Source organism: Rhincodon typus, chromosome 20 (genome assembly GCF_021869965.1).
Source record: "Rhincodon typus isolate 14 chromosome 20, sRhiTyp1.1, whole genome shotgun sequence".
Taxonomy (NCBI): domain Eukaryota; kingdom Metazoa; phylum Chordata; class Chondrichthyes; order Orectolobiformes; family Rhincodontidae; genus Rhincodon; species Rhincodon typus.
Window position 1 is genome coordinate 19,526,755 of NC_063351.1, and position 8,350 is coordinate 19,535,104.

Consider the following 8,350-nt stretch of genomic DNA (forward strand, 5'->3'; position numbering starts at 1 on the left):
ACACATATACACACACACAACACACACAACCACATACACACACACAACCACATACACACACAATCACATACACACACACAATCACATACACCTGCACAATCACATACACACATAATACATATACACACACACAACACACACAACCACATACACACACACAATCACATACACACACACAACCACATACACACACACAATCACATACACACACACAACCACATACACACACACACAACCACATACACACACACAGTCACATATACACACACAACCACACACACACACACACACACACACACACGCACACACACACACACACACACAGTCATTGCAAAGATAGGCTTTCTAAAAATAAAACAGGATACCTTTTTGAAAAAAAAGTGAAAGCATAAATTACTGAATGTTCCAAACTCTGTCACTGATGTTCTGTGTGTCCAAGTCATGAATCATGCATGGTTGTCTCTAAAGTTTCTCAGGCATAGATTACTCAGGATCTTGAATATTGAGCAGTCCTTCCAATCACTCTCTCAGATGCGGGATCTTTTCAGAAATAGGAGAGATCGACTGGGTAGCCCATCCTCACAGGTTTCATTCTATCAATTGAACAGCAGGTACCAAAGCTCTGTCCCACCAGTGACAAAACAAATACTCTCATTAGGGTTCCACGTCAAAGCAAGCAGTTATCAGCAGTCTTGTAATGTCTGGAAGTCTAATTTGGTTTATTTATTGTTCCATGTGTCTTGTTACAAAATACAGTGAAAAGTGTTGCATAATGTCGTCACTCTCAGGGGCCATCTTAAAACACAGAAAAATAAATCAAAGCATAAAGGAATAAAGAAAAAATGTTCATCTTTACATTCCTTCTTGTTAAGTGCTCCAGTCTTGGGCCTTGGGTCTGGTGGCCAAGCACATGTCCATTTGTTGTGCCACCGATGGAACAAAGGTCATCACTCTTCAGCACCATCTCGCCTCCACCGACTCCCTCACCACTATGAGTCCTCACTGGATGCCACTAACGTCACCAGCCTAAACTCAACTTCACCACCACCATGAGTCTGCTTTGGGCCAATCTTGCCAATGCAGCCGCTGCCAATGCCATTTGGTCTTGTCCTGGGCCCAAACTCGCCTCCGCCACTGCCTCCATGAATTTGCGCTGAACGGAAACCAAACTCATCTCCGTCGCCACTGCCATGTGTCTGTGCTGGGCCCACGGAGTCTACGATGGCCTCACTCGTCACTGCAATGTTGTTGCCACAACTGAGCTCTTCAACAAGAGGGAAGTAAAATAAAATGAGAAGAGAAAAGTGGATGGAGCAGAAAAGTTCCTGGCTCAGAAGCACTTCTCCATCGCCATCTTACTGAAAGTCCCACATGGTGAGGGTTTACGATTTGCTTTCTTTATTCATTCACAGGATGAGGGGGTCACTGGCTAGGCAGCATTTATTGCTCATCCCTATTTGCCCAGGGGGCAGTTAAGAGTCAACCACATTATTGTGGGACTGGAGCCACCTGTAGGCCAGACCAGGTAAGAACAGCAGTTTCATTCCTTAAAGGACATTAGTGAACCAGATGGGCTTTTTTGGCACAAAAACAGAAGTTACTGGAAAAGCTCAGCAGGTCTGGCAGCATCAGTAAAGAAAAATCAGAGTTAACATTTCAAGTCCAGTGACTCTTCATCAGAACTGTTAGTGGGTAGGAAGGATTGGTATTTATGCTGAAGCCAAAGTTAGGAATGGGGAGGGGAAGGGGAGAGGTGAGCAGATTCACTGTTCACAATGTGGTCTCCCTACATTAGGGAGACAAAACGTAGACTGGGTAACTGCTTTGCAGAACATCTATGCTCTGTCCACAAAAATGACCCTGAATTTCCAGTTGCCTACTACTTCAACACACCATTGTGTTCCCACACCAACATTTCTGTCACAGGCCTGCTGCAGTGTTCCAGTGAGCCTCAGCATAAGCTCAAGGAACAGCATTTTTTGCTTGAGGACGTCTTGGACCCAACACCGAGTTCAATAAATTTCCAGCCTGGTTCCATCCTGCCCTGTTTTTTCACCTACCCAGCACCCAGTCCTGTCATGACATAGGTTGCTTTTAGCACAGTCAGCCATTCCCACATACTCCTCAGCTTATTATCATATCATGTAGGTTGCACTCAGCACAGCTAACTCATTCTTATCTCTTATTATCACACATTCAGCTTTTCTCTGGCCTGCTATCCATCATCTCCTTGTTTACCTACCCCTTTCATATCATTCTCTGGGCTCTGTCTCCACCAAACTGTTCACCTCACCCTTCCCCCACTCCCTCCACTTCTGTTTCAGCATAAATACCACTTTTTCCTAGTTACTAACAGGTTCTGAGGAAGAGTCACTAGACCTGAAATATTAACTCTGCTTTCTTCCCACACGTGCTGCCAGCCCTGCTGAGTTTTGCCAGGAATTTCTATTTTCAGATTACCAGTATCCACAGTTCTTTTATTTTATAAAAGAGTTTGAGTGGATCCTGAATCTCTTAGCGTGACTCTAGATTTTGAGTTTGAGAAATAAAGAGTTACTTTTCCTCTTGATAAGAACTTTCTGAAATTCTCAGGTATCTTGTTCACTTTTCATACTCTCACAGCAGCATTTTCACTTGATCTCACAACTGCAGTCAGAGCTCACAAGATGTTAGTAAGGAAGATTTTGTCGGACCGAAAGGGCTAATTGCTCTGTTGTAGCTTTCGGTTCATGCCGGCTGGTATTGATCAGTTCAGTACTGATCCTTAATTGACTTTTCTGTAGCAGATTGATAGAAATGAGTGGTTGCTAGGTAATTTCAGAAGTATTTACCAGTCAAACACATTACTCTGGGCTTGGACTCATATAAAGCCTAGGGAAGGATTGCAGATTTCCTTCTCTGAAGGACATTAGTGACCCAGATTTTTTTTTTAACAACAATTGACAGTGGTTTTAGCATCAGCACTATGGAGACTACCTATCAATTCTAGATTTTTAAATTGAAATTAAATGCCACCAACTGCCGTGATGAGATTTAAATCTGTATCTACAGAGAATTAGCTTGTTAGTTCAGTGACTACCTGTATAGCACCACCTCCCCTGAAACTGCTTGTTCTTCTACAAATCTTATTATTCTAACCATCAACCAAATAATAGCAATCAAAATATACCATCAGACATCAAAATTTGTTTGTACAAATAACTCTCGTGTCATCACAGCAATGAATCATAAACAAACATACCCACATGAAGGAATTGGAACAAAACACAGTGGATACTACAAAGTTAAAATAAATACTGGAGCTCAGCAGGTCTGGCAGCATCTGTGCAGAGAGAACGCAGTTCTGTAAAAGAGTCAGACCAAACTTGAAACATTAACTCTGTTTTTCTCTCTCCACAGATGATGCCAGACCTGATGAACTGCTGCAGCATCGTGTGTTCAGATAGCCACATTATTTCCTGGCACTTACAGGGAGTCCACTTTTAATACTGCCCTGCCTAGCATTTTCACATGTTAACGTCAGTAAACTATTAGGAACAAAAATCTTGTGGGCCGTTGTAGAATTTGTTTAAGGGTTTTTTTAAACTGTATTACAGGACCTGTGTCAATTAGCACCATTTCATTGTCACTGCTCCCTCTCTCAGATGTGAGGTTGCTCCCAGCCTTCTGACTTGCAACTTATCCTGAAGCTGTACCTCTGCCCATGGTCCGCATCAAACAGCCCCCACCCGTAACACACCCAACCACACCAAATATGCCTCTCAGCATCACCCCAAGAGGTTGCTACCATCCTCAGGAACTGCCCAGCTCTGCTGGCCTAGCCCCATGGTACTGGCCATGACAGTATGTGGCAGCACTCCACCTGGCCAGAGGTGTTGGAACAATGTGAGAGAACTGTATTCCATTCAGACCAGAGTAGCCATCACACTCAGACCCCCAACACAGACAAAACCCATCAGCTGCCCCAGGGGCCATCAGCCACACATTTCTGGCCCCCGTCACAAAGGGAAGAGACAGAGAATGCCAACGTACCCAGCCACATCAGCACAATCCCCCTCCCCTGGTCAGGGGGCAAATGCCGTGGCACTTACCAAGGTGGACCCTGGAGACAGCAGCAGCAAGGGGCTCCGCAAACACCCAAAAGACACACCCTGGCAGTGGTCACAAGATAGCCAGGAACGAGCAATGGTCCCAACAGGAGGTCCACAGCCCAAAGTGCAAAGGCCTATAACCAGAATGTTGCATTTTTCTTTTATTTTTAAATGTATTTTACTTTAATAGTTATTTAACTTATCAATGCCTGAATTTAGCTACTAAAAGTATAGTACTCCAACTTAAAACATGCAGGTGTAATATTTTACTTTTTTCTGCAAAGGAAGGCACTATAGTTCATATTTAAGATTGATTTTTATGAGATTCACAGCTTTTCTTAAGTTAAAATTTTCAGGAATACAACCCTAACCTTAAGTAAGGACACACTGCATTCTCATATTCAAAATTCAATATTTACACTAATACAAAGTTAATAAATTTTTTAAAAAATCTGTGCTATGACTTCAAGACAATGTAAAATTGGGCATGTAAAACTAGTTTCTGACCTTCAATTTATTCTGTAGACCAGCAATGCTGTATTTAATAATACGTTCATCTGTATCAATAATGGTTCTGCTTTTTATTCCCAGATTAGATTCTCATTTTCTCGAAAGACATTTCTGCTTTTCTGCCAAAGTGCGTCATCTTACATCCATCTATGCTAAAGCCATTTAACTCCCAAGTCTAAAGTTTACGATTGTGTTCTTTCATTATGTTACATTCTTCCTCAATGTTAGCTGTACCACCAATTGGATATCTTCTTGAAATTTTGATCATTAATTATTCCATACCCAAATCATATTTTCAAATTATGAGTATAATTGTAAAGCTGGTCTACCATCCTCCAGTCTTACTCCACTAAAGTAACATTACATAGCATAATGATTTGTTTTTAGCGATGCTGGCCTGAGGGATCAATATTTCTGGGCACCAAAGATATTGCACATGCTCTACAAAACAGTACCATAGAATTCTTCTGCCTGAGAGTATACAGAACTCAGTTTAGTTTTTTTCATCCAAAAGGTGGCATCTCTGACAATGTAACAATTGCTCAGTACATCATTGAAGCATCAGCTTGAACTTTGTGTTCACGTCTCCCATAAAATAACTCCCATAAAATAGCAGGAAAACAATAACCAACCAGTTACACCCAATCCTCCAAATACAAATATTTTCTCGACTGACAATAAATGAAATAATGAAATGAGGCACACAAGCATACATTTCTAAGTCAATAAAAAAAATTGTCAAACCTATGGTCTCCAATCGAATGAGGAAGGCTTCTGAGCTTATTGTTTCGCAAATCCAGCCAGAGAAGATTTGGTAATTGATGAAAGAAGTCCTCAGAAAGTCCAGAGATGGCGTTTCCTTCGAGATACAAATTCTATTGGAAAAAGTTATTTTAGTGACTGATGTGACAATAGACATCTTATTATTAAATAAATGAAGAAGTTGCATTTATCCTCAGGGCGCCTCAACGTGTTTTACAACCAATGAAGTACTGTACTTTGAAAGCATAGTTACTGTTGCTGTGTAGGGCACGCAGCAACCACCTTGCATACAACTCCCACAATCAGTGATGTGATAGTGCCCAGATCATTGGTTTTTAGTGATGGTGATTGAGGGATCAACATTAGCCAAGACACCGGAAATAAATCTAGTCCTCTTAAAACAACGCTTCATTTTTTTTTGCACCTCGGTTTAAAATTTCATTCAAAAGACAACATCTCCAAGAGAGATAACAAGCCTTCCTGCTCCTATGATGCTGCTTGGCCTGCTGTGTTCATCCAGCTCTATACCTTGTTATCTCCAAGAGAGTAGCTTTTAGTGCTGCACAGAAATATTAGCCTGGACTTTGTGCTCAAATTTCTGGAGTGGGGCTTGAAACGACAACCTTCTAACTGAGAAGTGAAAATACAGTCGACTGAACCATGATTGACACTTACGTGTTGTCAATATGAGAATAAATTAAATAATCAAATGACGGTTCAATTCAAAATATAAAATTAACTTGCTTCATTAGCAGTTGGAGATGTGAAGGAGAAATCTCATTTCCAACTGCCAGCTTGAAGAAAACGTGAATAAAATGTATTTTTCTTGAATATTTTGTTCGATGTGATTGTATTTGTCCTGCCCTTTTTAGCCATCAACTATCTTGTAGTTTTACATATTTGTAGACAATGCAAATGTGTTGCTCACGTGCTGCAGAAGCATCCTGCAATATAAATGGCATATTTCCATATTGCCAATATGTTGCAGCCTAAAGTTCAGGAGCAAAGTATTGCATAATTATCTCAGGCAAGGTAATCTCAACATGAAGCCATTCAGAGGTTCTAGAGATATTAAGAGACAGTGGCAATATTCGTATTTTAACACTGTCTCGTCCCAGCAGCTTCAACAAGTCCTTAAATGTTTTAAACTTAAAAAAATCACAATCTGGATCAATATTCAAGGTTAGTCTTCATTTTGTTTAGATTTTAGAGCAGGAGCTAGCTTGTTCTAAACCTGAAGCCAGATGTTGAAGGCTAGTACCAGAGGCAATCTTTACACATTTTCATGAGATTTCTTTATAGAGATATGTATTACTAAACAGGCACCTCCTCACCCAACAACTGCAGTTTCAGACTGAAACTGAACATGTGTAAATCTTCAGTTAATGCCACCACATGTATAGAATTAAACATAATTAACATGCAATTAACAAAGATGGATAAAATGTTCTCACAGAATTAAATTCTTAGCTCACAACTGACTACAGAATTTTGCAGAGGTACAAGTATAGATTTTGATGTAGAATCAAAACATTTTTCATAACAGGCAGTGGTCATCATATGCAACAGTACTATGGCTTGGTTGACTACCTGGCTGTTTCCCCTATGACCATAACATCATAGAATTCTTCATTGGGATAGAAAGTGCAATCAGAACCTAGGGTCCTAAACTTAAACAAAGGAAACTATGAAGGTGTGAGGGATGGACACATTTAAAATATAATAAAATTGACTTGAATGACAGAAGTGAATGTCGTGTCACCAAGTTTGCAGATGACACAAAAATAGCTGGTAAGGCAAGTAATGAGGATGACACAATAACTCTACAGAAGGATATAGACAGGCTTGGTGACTGAGTAAGGACTTGGAATACAATATATTGTAGGAAAATGTGAGGTTATGCACTTTGTCACGAAGGATAAAGAAGTTGAACATTTAAGTGGAAAAACGCTTCAGAAAGCTGCAGCACAGAGGGATTTGGGGATTCTTATGCAAAAAAAAGCTAGCATCCAAGTGACAGGGAAGGCAAACAGATTGGTGGCTTTTATTTTGAAGGAAGTAGAGTATAAAATTAGGGAGGGCTTGCTAAAGAAACACAACACATGAATCAAACATACCTGCAATGCTGTAATCAGTTTTAATCTTGTTATCTAAGGGAAGACATACTGGCATTGCAGGCAATCTAGAGAAGGTTCACTCAGAGATACTAGGTATGGAGAGAAACATAAGATTCCTAGGGGTAGATGTAGAGAAGTTGATTCCCCTTGTCTGAGAGTCTAGGACCAGAGGGAATAATCTCAGAGTAAGTGATCACCCATTTAAAACAGCAATGAGGAATTTTTCTCTACAGGTAATGAATCTGTGGAATTCTTCATAGCAAATGGGATGTCAGGGTTGGTTTGTTAAGTATTCAAGGCTGGAATAGACAGATTTTTAATCAATAAGGAAATCAAGAGTTATGGGGATGAGGCAGATATGGAGTTGAGGATGATCAGATCAGCCACGATCTCATTGAACAGTGGAGCAGACTCAATGGGCCAAATGGCCCATTTCTGCTCCTGCATCTTATGGCCTTATGAGTGAAAGGTTGAAATTGATTGGTAACTTCATTAAAAGGCAGGAAATTGGACAGGCAATGGTTCATATTTAAGGAATGAATGCGTGCCCCATTTCAACAGTAACATATTCCTTTCACCTGAAAAACATAACCAAAAGAGTGGTAGAACAATTGCTAAAAAAATGAAATTAAGCATTGTTTTGGATCCAAAGAGGAGTCATATTAAGTTGCCAGAAAAAAGTAGCAAGATCGAGAATTGGAAACAGTATACAATTCTGCAAAGGAGGACCGATAGGTTAATTAAGACAGTAAAGAAAAGACTACAAGTGAACATACAAGGAACATAAAAGCAATCATAAGAGGTTTCATGTAATGTAAAAAGGAAATTATTAGGGCAGACAAACAAAGATCCCTTATAAAAGATGTAATT

At 40.2% G+C, this 8,350-nt stretch overlaps 1 protein-coding gene across 1 annotated transcript in view; it reads right to left on the reverse strand.

Moving 5' to 3' along the window:
- Nucleotides 1–5,472, reverse strand: part of LOC109911459 (leucine-rich repeat-containing protein 27) — a 55,161-nt gene extending 49,689 nt beyond the window's left edge. The window contains exon 1 of the mRNA XM_048609041.1: nucleotides 5,346–5,472. The gene's annotated coding sequence lies outside the window, so the exon portion shown is untranslated. The remainder of the gene's footprint in view (nucleotides 1–5,345) is intronic.
- Between the last annotated feature and the right edge of the window lie 2,878 nt (nucleotides 5,473–8,350).